At 41.6% G+C, this 14,205-nt stretch overlaps 1 protein-coding gene across 5 annotated transcripts in view; it reads right to left on the bottom strand.

Annotated features, from left to right (window-relative positions):
- Window positions 1-14,205, bottom strand: part of FRMPD4 (FERM and PDZ domain containing 4) — an 854,311-nt gene that overhangs the window by 206,895 nt on the left and 633,211 nt on the right. The gene's annotated exons all lie outside the window — the stretch shown is intronic.

Genomic DNA, 14,205 nt, shown 5'->3' with positions numbered 1-14,205 from the left:
TTGCACTATGGAGGTAGCATCTACGTTATATAATTAACAATAACTCTGTGAGGACGTGTCTTCCTAGATTATAAGATCCTGAGAGTTCATACAATTTAAAAAAATCAAATATTTGCATGTTCATATACTTAGGGCAGCTTGAAATCGGCTCATTTGCCTTGCCGCCTTGAATGGGAATTATCTCTTGTTTATCTGTTATACTGCAGAGCCAGTTCTGACTTTCAGAAGGTCGGGGGGTGAATCTCCTTCATCTTTCTATCCCTGGAATTCACACAGAACTTGGCAATGATAGCTGCATGATACGTACTGTGTGTTCAATGAGCTGATACAGAAACTGTCTTGCTATGGTTGGTTTAGTAAGGGCCTCGAAATTGTACAGAAATGGGAATTTTAGCTATTGCTTTTGGAGGGGAGATCTAAACACATGAAAACAGGAACCTAACTTCTTCAAATTGCCTTCTATTGTTGAATGGCCAGGTAGATGTATCTGTGCTTGATGAGAACGTACAGACAGGGGATTCATGGAAATCCTAGGCCAACAGTGCTCACCTCTCTGATCAGCAATAGGCACCAAGCCCGGGATCCAAATCCACGACCTCTCCTTACATAAGTATTCAGTGCATAAACTGGCACATAGAAACCATTTTATAACAGGATTTCTTGAAATAAATGAATGAATGAATAGCAGTCAACTCTGTAGCATCCTCCAAAATGAGCACAGTGATGGTGCCTGCTTGGGTCCAGGATTACAAGCAATGGACGCTACAGCCAGGAAGAGAACGCCATATAATCAATAGCATCCTCCTACCTTGGGATTCTGGAAAGACTCATGTTTTCTTATAAAGATAACATTGCAACTCAGAGGACCCAAAGGGATTAAATATAAACTTAATGATGTTAAATTATCAAGCCTTGATGAGTTTCATTGATATAAGCTTGTTTCTTGATCTTTATCAGATCAAGGATCCCGAGGTAGGAAATGGCTCTTCATTGGTGGTGAGCTCATAGCCACAACAATGACTATATCCCTGACTGACCATTCTGAGAAAGTTCGATCACACAGAAAAGTTGGAAGAATACACCAACCATCCATTTGGCAATCTTCTAGAGCAGTGGTTCTCAACGAGAGATGATTTTGCCCCCCAGTGGACATTTGACAACATCTAGAGACATTTTTGTCACAACAACTGGGGGTGGTGGAATGCTACTGGCATCTAGTGGGTAGAGACCGTGGATGCTGTTAGAGTGCCCAGGACAGGCCCACAGCAAGGAACAACTGGATCCCAAATGGCAGTAGTGTGGAGGCTGAGAGACACTGACCAAGGTTTACCAATGATTTCTAGTTGGCAACGTTTTCCAATTTCTTCTCTCTCTCTTTCCGAATTTGAAGTATCTATTTCAATCATCTGATACGTACTAATAGCTGTTATGTTCTAAGGGACATGAGGACACTTTCCCCGAAAATTGTACAGAATCTATCACTTAAGAAAAAAAAACATACTCCTATATAATCACAATACCATATCAGAGTAAAATTTAATATTTATACAATATTGCATAGAATCCATATCTAAATTTCCCCCAAGGATACAACTACTTTTAAGGGTTTTTTTGGGTGTGATTCAGTATCTAAACAAGCTCTATGTGCCTTGCATTTAGTCATGCTGTCTCTTTATTAAACACTCATTTAAGGAGGCAAAGTAATCATAAAAATGAGGCAAGGAAGTATGATGCCACCTCAACCCCACCCCCAAGACACAATGATGACCAATATTTGTAAATGACACGACAGACGCTATATGGGACTCCTAGGGTTCGCAAAGTGCCTAGCAATTCTAGTTGCCCAGGGCTAACACACAAGTTGTTAGAAGCTATCCCGCAACACCCTGATACTAGTGGGAGTTTGGGACAAGGTCGAAAGGGCCCCAAAGAATCCTAAAATTTCTCAAAAGCAGAATTCAAGATGACAACATAATGTATCAACTTGTGAACAAACAGAAGGCAAGACCACAAGTTTCCAATGATTTATAATGAGGAAACCGAACAGGTACCAGAGGCCCCGATATTTTGCAAGGCAAGAAAGGCATATAAAAAAAGAGAGGCAACAGCAGCCAGAAGAGGGGTCTGAAATCAACAAGTTTCTGCCTCAACAAGAAGGCCCTCACAGACCTCTTCATGTGCAACGAGCCCAGTGCACGGGAAGACCAGGCTGCTACATTTTCTGAGGAATGCAGACACTTCGTTATCCCTCTTGTCCTTCCTCTTCCATTCAAGGATCTGAGATGAAAAAATAATCTTTCAGAAGGACAATGAAGAGTTTGGTTTACCTGATGACTTGGGGAGAGACTTGTCAATCTGGATTACCAGAAAATTCAGAGTAGAAACATGCGGCCTAAGATGAGCTAAACCTCTACACATAGAGGGAATTCCAGACAGTCAATGACCATTCATTGTATCCGCTCTTTTGTGCAAGGTTCTGGTCCCCTGTGTGTAAAATATAGCAACCCTATAATACGCAGTTCCTACTCTCTGGGTTATAAGGTAGAGTCTAAATAACTGTTTTCTGTTTCCCGCAGCTAGTGCCCTTATGACACTAAATTGATTCCCTCAATCATTTAAAACATTTCATTGCGGAATTTCAAGGCACTTGTTGTATGGGACTCTGGCGCTGTGATAAGCAGATAGGATGCCTGCCCTCTTGGAACTGATAACACTGCCAACCTAGACAAGCAGGAGAACATCTCACCCAACTTCCTCAGGGTACAAGCTCTGGATTGCTCCATGCCCACTAAACATTCAGTGAAACTTGGCAGGAAGGAGTGCCAGGCTAGGGAATTCAATCATCAGGAGACAAGCAACTCTTCCTTATGCCCCTCGATCGGCCCACAGGACAACTATTTCACCCATACTGAAAATTAAATAAAATTTTCCTCCTTCGTCTAAGGTTAGTCCTCTTCTCTCGCTTGTAATATGGAAGCTGAAAATGCTCTGAGGACCCACCAAATGCACTGTCATAGAACTTGACAGTGATGATAAAATAAATAAAACCCAACATCGACAAAATCTGCCAAATGGCCTAAGGTAATTTTCCAAGGTGTTGTTAAAAACGCTTCTGCAAAGATTCATCATTTTGAGAGGCCGATTCATGTTCACATTTGTCTTTTTAATAGATGACTCATAAGCTAATATCGCTACTCACCAAGCTTAGCCAAATCCAATTGGCTTCCCATTAAATGTCCTCATGAACTGTATATGAAAACTTCAAACATTTCCCAAGTTAGTTAGTGAAAGTTATATTTTCATTGTTGGTTGAGGATACCCTGTATCTTCATGTTTACAGATAATCATATAAAGTATTTGCTCTTTTTTTTTTTTAAAGATTTTATTTATTTATTTGACAGACAGAGATCACAAGTAGACAGAGAGGCAGGCTGAAAGAGAGAGAGGAAGAAGCAGGAACCCTGCCCAGCAGAGAGCCCGATGTGGGGCTCGATCCCAGGACCCTGGGGTCATGACCTGAGCCGAAGGCAGCGGCTTAACCCACTGAGCCACCCAGGCGCCCCAAAGTATTTGCTCTTAACGACTGTAGTTTTCTTAACCTTCTTAGTCTCGCTTTAGGACTTTCAGCATGGTACGTTAAAAGTAGATCCGTTAGCTAAGCAATCTCCCATTCCACTTAAGTTTTTCAAAAATTTCTTGGTAAGGTAATAAAGTATTATTTAAAAATTATCCTCACTTTGAAATAAAAAGGAAGAGATCACTAAAAAGAAGAAAGCGGAGAGACAATGGCAGGAACTGATAGGACTGTATGTGTACCTTTTGTGAACTCAAAGTAAGAAAGAATATAAATGGAAGACTACTAGCCAGGAAGGCCAGAAATTTCCATACAGGCGGTTGATGAGCAAACTTTCATGTAAAGAGACAGGTAACAAATATTTTCAGCTTTAAGGGTCAGATGGTAACTGGGTTAAAGGTAGAGAACTCTACCCACTGCATCAATGTAGCCACACAATATGGAAACTAACAGAAAGGGCTGTATTCCAATAAAACTTTATTTGGAAAATAAAGACTTGACATTTGGCACACGGGCCAGTTTGCTGATCTTACAGTGACACTGTGGAAAAGTCATTTATACTTCCATGCCTCACTTTTCTTATTCAAAAATAACAGTGCTGACCTACATGATATTTGAGGCTCCATTAAAATTCAAAATGTTCACCTTCAAAAACTAAATAGGTCTCTTTCTCAAAGGCCATAATCTTTAACAGAATTATAAGAGATCCAAGTAGACAAATTCTGCAAAACCTATTTTTCCACAGAGATACCAGTTTGACAGTCAAAAGTAGTGAACAAGATTCCTATTTTTTTTATTTTATTAATAGATTTATTTATTTGAGAGAGAGAGAGAGAGAGAGAGATTAGAAGTGGAGGGGCAGAGTGAGAGAGAGAAGGAGGCTCCCCCCTGAGCAGGAAGCCAGACAGAGGGCTGGATCCAAGGACTTGGCAATCATGCCCTGAGCCCAAGTCAGAGGCTTAATCCAATGGGCCACCCAGGTACCCCAAGGTTCCGATTTTAAACAGCATTTGAGCCAAGGATAAAAATATTACACTTCAATCCATCACATACCTGAATATTTATGGGGAGTTTAAAATCTCTGAACCATTTATCTTGTCTTATAAATAGGACCGCTATCTGGGTGAATAGTATTTCAAATACGCAATATGTAGTCAGTCTAAAACCAAAATGAGAAAACTCACTCTAGTGGTTGCATTCCAGAATTCAAATAAAGATTCTTTTTGGCTTAAACAAACAGTATCACAAGCTGATTATTCTAGAGTTTTCAAATGTGAGGTTCGAAGGTGGTTTTAATACCAAATAGTATGATGCCTAATAACATAACCATGGCTCTATCCTCATTCATATATTCTAAACAACCAAAGGGCATTGATCTTACAAGCTACAATGAGTCTATTTTCAATCAAAAACATGCCTGACTTTGGTTTGCTATGTCCGAGTCTACTGGGGACTTCTTTATTTATGGTTGAATTATAATCCCTGAAGAACAGGTGTTTCTAGGACACCTGCTGACATCCTTAACAAGCTAAGACAGAATGTTACAGTCAGTATATCTAAGTACACTGACACACTAAAATGTGTTGTATGGCTTCATTCCCCAGAGTTAGACTGCGTTTGCAATGTTGTTAATGGGTTATTTACAATATAAACAAAACACATCAACCTAGTGTTACTTTATTTTTATCTAACTCCAGGAAGATTTCTGATGGCTTTTCATTTAGAGTCATTTAATACAGAGATTCCGGGCTTTGTTCCTGCATTTACATAACTGTTGCCAGTCCCCATCACAACCCTGAATTCATCATGCATTTCCAAGGCTTCTCTTCATTTTTGAAACGATTAACATAGACGCAACAAATGGGCATGTGAGGCTAAGCGCAGAAAATTAAAATTATTTCATTAACACGCCGCCTAGATAACAAAGGGGAATACATTATGTCACTAGATTTCTCGGTATCTGCTCACCGCCAAGGTCACTGAAAATGTATGAGAATCGAAAGCACAAAAGCCTCAGAGGAGATATAAACACATATATTTAAAAATACCTATCTACCCTCAGGGCCTCCCCTGCCACTTTTTGTTGCAAGGGGGTGGCAGTTCTTTAAACAACTGGGAAGATCAAAGGGAGAAAATGTAAGCTAAGGATGAAGAGAGAACTTTCTGGTAATATTTTATTGACTTTACTCATATTTCTTTTGGTTCTGTACCTCCTAAATTGCTTCTAATAAGCACCACTGTATGGGGAGAACTGTGACAGAGGAAGATGATAGAACGCTGTCTTCCAAAAACCCACAATACAATAAAAAATAGAGAAAGGACAAGAAGATCCTGAGCACAGGCTTAAAAACCCAAGCAGGAGGTCACCAGAATGAATGTGGGGAAACCACAATGTGCTGAAAAGTCTCTGAGTCAACCTGAAACCCAGGGGAAAGGAAGGACATACACGTGTTGAAGAATTATCAGCATTTCCCTTCCTACCGTCATATTTTCACAACAGTTTGGATAACAATGATATTTATCATGAGTATTATAATAAAAACTCTCAAAGTTAAATGGTGCCATTACTAAAAATAATCGGTTGCTTAGTTTTTCCCCATCTTTTCCAGTTTCCATTTGGCATTCATTCATGCTTTTCATTCCAACTGTTCCTAATATAGGTAAATTAACTCTGAACAGAGGGAAAGATCCAGAAATTCCCGGACCCAGCTCAAGTGATGCACACAAGTAGACTCTGCTACCTTCTTATGTGCTGACATAGTATCATTTTAGGAATCAAGACAAAAATCATCATGACATTTCCCTAAGAAATAGAGAAGAAAGGATATGAAACAGGGGAAAGGCTGTGAGCTCTGAATAGTGTTACATTATGGGGTATTCACTTCCACGGTAAGAAAGATATTTACTTACAAAGTGTGCCGACTTACAAATTATTGGACAGCGCTATATTGGAAGCAAGTGCGACAGGCTAAGTTTTTATTAGAAAAGTACCGAAAATTTGTCCTTTTTTCTTTTTTAAGATTTTATTCATTCGTTTGAGAGAGAGAGACAGAGAGAGCACAAGCGGGTCGGGGTGGGGGAGGCGGGGGGAGGGAGAGGCAGAGGGAGAGGGAGAAGCAGACTCCCCACTGAGCTGGGAGCCCAACGTGGGGCTCGATTCCAGGACTCCAGATCATGACCTGAGCGGAGGGCAGATACTCAGCCATCTGAGCCACCCAGGTGCCCAGAAAATCTGCTCTTCTGATAATGATAATATATACTACAACTGATAATATCTCTAGGAAAGATATTAGCAACTACATGATACATGCGTACATATTAGCCAAACATCTTATTAAAAGACAGGTTCAGATTCCTTCAGTGTGCACTGGTGCTCAATTTCCAAAACCTCCCAGGTGGTGGTGACGGTGCTGGTCCAAGGGACGCAACTTAAGTAGCAGACTTAAATGTGTTTGGAAAATAGAAAGCAAACTATCACAGCTAGACTTGGAACTCCCAGTCAAATAGTTTCAAAGGTGTCTCTGAATCCATCCAGGCTGGCCTGGCAGGTATTTGGAAGGATAGAAGTCAATAGCTAGTCTTCCCCTGACACTGACCTTGGCAAACCCAGGATAACTGATTTGAATAAGGAAAAGAAAAGGAAACAAAAGTATATCTCATGAATAATAGTGGCACTTCATGGTCATGGTTATCTTACATTTAATATATGAGCATGGTGAGCATGCATTAAATGGAGCACTAAATCTTTTCTGTTGGAAATTACAGAGCCTGATGTACATTCTGGATTCAAAGGATTCACTTACCTAGACAAGATTCTGGAGTAAGTGTCTAACTTAGAAGCTCTATCAGCATCCCCAACTATAGAGAAAGTACATAAGACATGGCGGGGCCCTCAGCTTTGGCAGTTGCTTTGGTTCCTTAGCACAACAGGAATTCAGCCCTCTGGGAAACTTTCCTTAAAGACCCTATCCTACTACTCTCGACACGGATTTATCAAACACTTATTGTATTGTACAACTCAACTAAACTATTTAAGACCACAGACTGATGACCTGGTCTCCATTCGCAGAGAACATGTACAAAAGCTGCTAAAAGGGGTGCGGCGGGGGGGGGCCCTCAGTGGGTTAAAGCCTCTACCTTCAGCTCAGGTTATGATTCCAGGGTCCTGGGATCGAGCTCCACATCGGGCTCTCTGCTCAGCAGGGAGCCTGCTTCCTCCTCTCTCTCTGCCTGCCTCTCTGCCCACTTGTGATCTCTGTCTGTCAAATAAATAAATAAAATATATATATAAAAAAAGAAAAAGCTGATGAGAGGTTAACTACTATACAGAACATTATTTGAGAACATCAAAGAATAAGATAGATTGAAAATCCCTACAAAAATGTTAGATGTCCAAGAAGGACCATTTCTTGTACTACGTCCTTCACAAAGGCTTAAAATTGGGTGTAGTTGATAATTTCTCCCCACTATTCCACGGAGCACTGAACAGCAAACTACAGGCCATGGATTTGGATCACCACCCACTTTTTCATGAATACAACTTTATTGTAATATGGCCATGCCCATTGATTTTAGGATAGCATATGGCTGCTCATTTGAGAAAAATGGCAGAGTTGAATAATGTGGAAGAATCCAACTGAACAGCCTGCAAAGGCTAAAGTATTCACTATCTAGATCTTTACAGAAAGACTTTGCCAATCCATTATCTAGACTAATGATTCATCACCATCCTGACATCACTTCAGTTTCGTCTTGTATTACAGTCCACCCAAGATAGAGTTGGAGGGAAGGCAAGAGAGAGAGAGAGAGAGAGAGAAACACAGAGAGAAAAAGGAGAAGGAGCAAGTGAGAACCAGGCAGGTGCACAAGCTCAGGGGACATGATGACTCATGCTATGTCCTGAGAGAGTCTGTATCCTGCAGGCTTGCAGTTTTCCTAAAGGTTCTGGAGCCCCTTGTATCCGAATAAGTTGGAGATGACCAGCATGAGGGTTTGCCTAAACATAGAGCTCAATGACTCTAGGTGACTGAAAGTAAAGTAGAGTTTTTCTAGGGTACAACTAAAGCTGTGATATTTAGGATGGTGAAATGCCTGAGAGCCAGAAGCGAGCATCCAATTATACCTGTAACTAAATTAACAGAAACCAAATGGTGCTTTTGGCAGCTCTGTAAGAGCCATTTTCATTCACAGGGATTTTCAAGAGGTTCTATAATGAATTGCGGCCATAAAATACTTAATATTAGCACTACCCATCCATGGTGAATCTTCAAAGCCATAGCAGAGATAAAGAACACGGTCTGCCCTTTGCAATGCAAACAACCCAGGGGCTCAGTCATGGCCATGCTTCTTTATGGGCTGTGTACTTCTCCTTCTGTTCCAGCACCCCCATTCATCTGTTACTTTACAATCTTAGCTGGGCTCCAAGGATCCAGTAGGAAGACAAGGCGGTAACTACACTTTGTAAGCAATTAACTTCTTTCTTCCTTTGAACATTTACTCCTGTATGTTCATCAATTCTTAAGAACGAAACAAAAACATACACCTTCTGTCATTGCCACTGGAAAGATGATTAAATGTAATCTTGGCCAAATTACTGTATGTGTTCAGTGTATGGTTCTGGCGTTCAGCGTCTCATTCATTTACTATCATTCTTTTTTTTTTTAAATATTTTATTTATTTATTTGACAGGCAGAGATCACAGTAGCCAGAGAGGCAGGCAGAGAGAAGGGAGAAGTAGGCTCCCCGCTGAGCAGAGAGCCTGATATGGGGCTCTATCCCAGGACCCTAAGATCATGACCCACGCTGAAGGCAGAGGCTTTAACCCACTGAGCCACCCAGGTGCCCCATTTACTGTCATTTTATGAGTCCAACAGATTCCACACTTGGACAATTCTGGGTACCGTGATCCACACAAGTACCGCTAGTCACAAATATCCTGAAGCAAAAGGGTTCCCAAGATGGTGGTGACTTTTTCTAATTTAAAATAAATTTATTTATTTAAAGTCAATATTTATGGACAAAGCATGCTATTTCCATTAAAAAAAAAACATTAAAACCATTAAAAAAAACCAACAAAATTAAATTTTCTCACCCCCAGAATCTGTACCATAACATAATACATACGAGCCATTGACTTTTTTGTTGGTAGAGCACGCAAGTCTTGATTTCAGGGTTGTAAGTTCAAGGACCACTATGAGTGTACAGATTACTTAAAAATAAAATCTTTAAAGGAAAAAAGAAGGGGGCACCTGGGTGGCAGAGCCGGTTAAGCATCTGCCTTCAGCTCAGGTCATGATCTTGGGGTCCTGGGATCGAGTCCCGTATTGGGCTCCCTGCTCAGCAGGGAACCTGCTTCTCTCTCCTGAGCTCTCTCTCTCTCTCTGTGTGTCAAATAAATATATAAAATCTTTTTTAAAAAAGGACATGCTCTTTTAAAAAAATGAAAAAGAAGTTACTATATAAACTTAGAAAAATATTTTTTAAACTTAGAAACAATTTGGGTAGAAAAGCACTAGTAGTGCTTACATTTTTTTTTTTTTTTTAAAATAAGCTCACGACCAACTCAGGGCAGACACCTACCTCCTCTTTTCTTTGAGTGTTGGAAGTTTCTAACTCCTCAAGCAGAGAAGCATTCTCCAAGGCTCCCATTGCCACTCTCCCAAATGACCAAAGCCTAATGGTTCATCCTCCAAGGAACATTCTGTCAACCTGGTTTACCCATATGGAAACCACACGTCACATACAGGTCTTTTCATTTAAAAGATTTTCTATTGAAGTAATCAACACTCGACATGGGACTGGAACTGACAACCCCAAGATCAAGGGGGCAATGTTCTCCCGACTGAGCCCGCCAGGCAATCACACAATATATAGTTTATTGAACACAGCAAATGTGGCGAGTGCAAACTGAGATGTGCTCCATGTGTAAAATACACAGATTTCAAAGACTTAATAGGAAAAGAGGAGAACAAAATATCCCCTGAACTATTTAGACACTGATTATATATTGAAACAAGGCTATTTTGCATATATATGGGGTATAGTAAAAATCTATTACTCAAGTTAATTTCACCAGCTCCTTTTTATTTTTAAAATATGGCTGGCAGAAAAATTCAAATAACACACATGGCTCAGGTTATTATTGGACTATGCTGCTCTAGATTATTGGAGGAGGGTCAGTGATCCTCTGACAGATTCCTTTACATCTCTCAGTCTTTCTCGTAATTTACCCGGTGGCTTGTGGGTCTTTTCTGGGTGCTGTTAGCTGCTGAAGCATGGACCTTGTTCTCCTGATCAGGACGCCACCCACAGCTGACCCACAGAAGACCTCCACATATGTTCTCTGAATAACAAGAACCACATTATGAATCAAGAACTGCTGTCACATTGTCCTCCTAGGTCATGAGTACTGTGAAGGATTAGCATACATTATCTCCACCAGCCCTTCAATATCCATGGACGGAGATGTCTATCACGGATTTGTACCAAACTGTTGTTTTCTTGTGATATTTAGATCTTCCCCCCAAAATGCCTTGTTTTGTTATCTTTCACAAGACGCAGTAAAGGCTGATACCTGGAAAGTCAGTATCAATTCAACAAATAGTAAGCTAAATTTTTTTACAAGTTCTGCAGGGCGGGCCTGATGTAGAAGGAGAAGTGCCGAGATTGGCTGGATCCCTTCAATCGGCCACACATGTGGAATCTCTGTCCCGGGAGCAGGGAGGCTAAGCTCAGGGCTTGGGGGCACTAGTAGGCCAAGGGGGGGCGGGTGAGGACAAGAGGCACACACCACAGGCTTGGCAACCTCCGCAAGTCACTTGTGCAAATTCCCTGTTCCCCGCAAACACCTGAAGAAGCCAGTATGCAGGAAGGGCTGTTTCCAGGGACTCAGCCTCTCTCCTACTTCATCCCCTGGACAGTAAGGAGCAATGAAGAAGTAGTGCCCTGAAGGTTTTCTAAATTACTGCCTGAGTGATCTACCTCGCCCTGGAAGGGTGTCTTGAGACCCCAGATCAACTATTCTTCGCAGCGCACGATGCTTTCTGGTAGAAATAGACAAATTTAATTTACACTGCAACAAGCAAGAACACAACTGAACAACTGCAAAGATTATTTAATGAAAACAGCCACATCAGAACATATGTTTGTTCTAAGGCTTTTTTTAAAAGGAAGCTTGGAAGCCGGCTGTCCAATCCGTCATTATTTACAGGCTCACAGTCTCTGTTAGCTCCGCCGCTGTGATGAACGCTTCTGATGGGGGGTCCCAGAGTCATTAAGATCATTTCCTTTATTCACGCAAAGCATGCCAGCCATCAATCATGACTCAGAAGACAAAGTGATAACGGCCAATCGCACTGTAGCAGAAAGAAGCAAGCCGAAAGTAACTTTCCCGAGAATACAGGCGAGGGACTTGAAAAGGAAGAAACTCAGCAAACAAGAAACTTCTTCGTAAACTGTACAAACCCTAATTCCTAATTATGTTCCGCAGGAGTCTGGGTGCATGTCTCCCATTGATACCCAGGATCTTAAGACAGAAGACTCTTTTCGGAGAGATAAAGGAATCAAAGATGCAAAAGGGAAATTGGAAATTTTCCTATCCCAGTTTCATTTCTTTTTCTTTTTGAATGTAGCCTACCGGAAGCTTCTATTCTCAAAACTCTCTGATCACCACTGGAGAATTCGACATTCTAACTCTCAAAGGTTTTTTGTTTTTTGTTGTGTGTTTCTCCAAACACAGCGTCCGCCTTCCTCCAATTCTGGGATTTTGGCCATGCGTCCTTGAAGCCAGTCTCTGTTTATGTAATTGTTCTAATTTCTTTCCTGCAATTACTTTTCTGTTCTTTTTTTCCAAATCTCACCCTTCGTTCCATTTCTTTTTCATCTCTTGCCCTAGGAAATTTCATTTTCTGGCAGGCTCCTCTTGTTCTCTTTGGCAGTATTTCACACAGGCACGAATAGTCGTGATGATCAAAGTGTGCACGGGGAAAGGGGGCCTTACCCAGGAGCCGAGGCCACTCACCAGACTTATCTCATCATTCTGCCCTCTACTCTGCAAATTAGGGACCTATTTCCCAGTAGACACAGTGGAGGGTTGAGACAGCTGCTTTATTAGACTTAACAGAACCAGGAAGGGACAGAAACTCATTTACATCACATTAGGCCTCATTACCTTACTTCTCCCTACCTTTCCTGCCAGGCTCATCCTTCACTGTCTCCCCAACACAAAAGGGGGACTCATTCCCTGAGACTAACATCTTATTATATATATATACTTAGTAATCTCCGGCTGTTCCCTGTTGAATGGGGCACAAAGGGGGAAGAAACCTAAGTGTGGTTTCTTTGTTTATTTATTTATTTGTTAACTTATTTATGTATTTAAAAGTAATCAGTACGCCCAACAGAAGGGCTCGATCTCAGGAGGCCAAGATCAAGATTTGAATGCTCTAGCAAACGAATGAGCCCACAGACCCATTAGCTTTGCTCTTGGTGTCACAGGCTGTCCTGGTTCCTTGGACAGCTCTGTAACCATCCCACTTCTTCCACCGCTGTACTATTACATTTTACTGACATCTCGTCAGTACTGTTTATTTATTTATTTTTTTAAAAAAGATTATTTATTTACTTATTTGACAGACAGAGAGATCACAAGTAGGCAGAGAGGCAGGCAGAGAGAGAGGAGGAAGCAGGCTTCCGGCTGAGCAGAGAGCCTGATGCGGGGCTCAATCCCAGGACCCTGGGATCATGACCTGAGCTGAAGGCAGAGGCTTTAACCCACCGAGCCACCCAGGCGCCCCTCGTCAGTACTGCTTAAGAACATGAAAAGAGGGGCACCTCTGGCACAATCAGTTAAGCGTCAAACTCTTGTTTTGGCTCAGCTTATGATCTCAGGATCCAGAGACCGGAGCCCCTGATGAGCCCTGCAATAGACTCCCCAGTGAGCCCAGAGTCCCCTTGGATTCTCTCTCCCTCTGCCCCTCCCCCTTCTCTAAAAAATAAATAAATCTTAAGGAAAAAAAGAAAAGAACTTTATAAAGAAAACCCTTTCAGGGGCGCCTGGGTGGCTCAGTCATTGGGTTTCTGCCTTCGGCTCAGGTCCTGATCACAGGGTCCTGGGATCGAGCCCAGCACTGGGCACCCTGCTTGGGGAAAAGCTTACTTCTCCCTCTCCCACGCCCCCTGCTTGTGTTCCTGCTCTCACTGTCTGTGTCAAACAAACAAATAAAATCTTAAAAAAAAAAAGAAAGAAAAGAAAAACCTTTCAGCCACACACCATGTTCCTCCCCACCCACGGTGATTAATGGGGCAAAAGGTTCTGACGAATTCAAAGATCTGACCAGTTTGGAGGAGTGTCCAATCTACCTACATTAGCGAAGGCGTCAGGTTTGTGGTCATCACGTTTATTCATTTTAAAGCACAGTATAGCAATCATTGTTTTAAATTATATCAATAGTGCTATAATGTCATTATTCCTATTCTGGTTCCACAGACAAAGAAAGATGGTGGAGCCCAAATTTCAACCCAGGTTTGTCTCACTAAAAGCCGGGGTGCCTACTCTTTTGTGTTCAACTACACCATTCTTGTCAAGTCAAAGAACCGGATCACCTCCCCCTCACCACCACCTTCACCAAGGT

This window comes from Mustela erminea, chromosome X (genome assembly GCF_009829155.1).
Source record: "Mustela erminea isolate mMusErm1 chromosome X, mMusErm1.Pri, whole genome shotgun sequence".
In the NCBI taxonomy this organism is placed as follows: domain Eukaryota; kingdom Metazoa; phylum Chordata; class Mammalia; order Carnivora; family Mustelidae; genus Mustela; species Mustela erminea.
This window is presented reverse-complemented; position numbering and strand designations above follow the sequence as displayed.